Genomic DNA, 1,346 nt, shown 5'->3' with positions numbered 1-1,346 from the left:
CTTTGCTGAGCATATTAAAAAGACAGTATCATCGGCTTCCAAAAATCTAATTTTTGTTACAAAAATTTCGCGAGGCATCACATATGAGTAAGTTTTATTTACCATTTTTATCCAGAAATAACGGCTACAACCAATACTTTGAAGATGGTTACTCTCCTAGGGGGATATCTCAAAAGTGAAAATTCAAACTTATATTTCAAGGTTTGCTCCAAAATGGCAGTTGATTGCGGTACCTTATCAATATCTAACGACTTTATTCAAAACGATTTTCTCAGAAAATTTTCACTACTTATAAGGTACTTTAGAGGATCATCATAAGCAACAATCTCTATTATTTTTAATTAAAATAGTGAATAATAATTTCGACTGCCCCGATGACATTTGAATATCCAAATATCTAGAATTGAAGTTAGGTCTAACATTACATTTCATCTTCCGGCCCCGCGTACTAACTTATTAAATCATCTCCAATTTTTGTTATATATAATAACTACAACTGCGCATATTGCATTGCCGCATTGCCATATTTACTGTATTATTTCCATATTGCTGTATTGAAAAAATAGGTATTAGAAAAGTTTATTTCTAATTTTGGTGTAATTTAAATATGTAGTATGTTATTTTGAAAGGTTAAGTATAGCATTACAAACACTCCGGCTAACCTTTAAATTTAGATGTACAGGCATGCATTTAATTTAATTTAATTAATTTATTGTAATAGCCATCCAGATGTAATAATGTACTTAATACAATGTATTATTAAATAAATGAAAAAAAAAAATGAAATGAAATGAGAAATGAAATTTTATGTGTGCTTTCAACTCTTTATTTGCTTTGTTTTATTGTATTTGTTATCTTTGTGATATTTTATTACATTCTATTGTCATTCACGTGTCATTGGCTTTTGGCTGTTGGTAGATGTATCCAGCAAATAATAAATAAATAGCATGGTGTACCTACATCTTTTTTCTTAAACACACTAACCGGAAATGAACATATCCTACTTCCAAAATATGTTTTTCAGTGACAAATTCTAGGGTTCTTAGGGACGGTATCTCCTAGCAGTAGTTGACATATTGGTGTAGCAGCTGATCGAATTCTGTCCCATAATTAGTAGTTATTACCCTAAATATTGTCAATCTAGATCAAACATTTTAAGTGATTTTTTTTAATTATTTCAATTTTATATCTCGAAAATTACGAATTCTGTGCCCTATGTAGACCAGGGTCGATAATTATTGAAACCAAAAAAAATTATAGTAGGATGAAACCCATTGGAAAAGAAAGAGAATATAACAGAAATGAAAGGAAAAATAATTTACGGGCGATCTGAGGTCGGGAAGGGG

The sequence above is a fragment of the Anoplophora glabripennis genome, unplaced genomic scaffold (genome assembly GCF_000390285.2).
Source record: "Anoplophora glabripennis isolate ALB-LARVAE unplaced genomic scaffold, Agla_2.0 scaffold181, whole genome shotgun sequence".
NCBI classification, from domain to species: Eukaryota; Metazoa; Arthropoda; class Insecta; order Coleoptera; family Cerambycidae; genus Anoplophora; species Anoplophora glabripennis.
The sequence above is the reverse complement of the archived record's forward strand: the minus strand, read 5'-3'. Positions refer to the sequence as shown.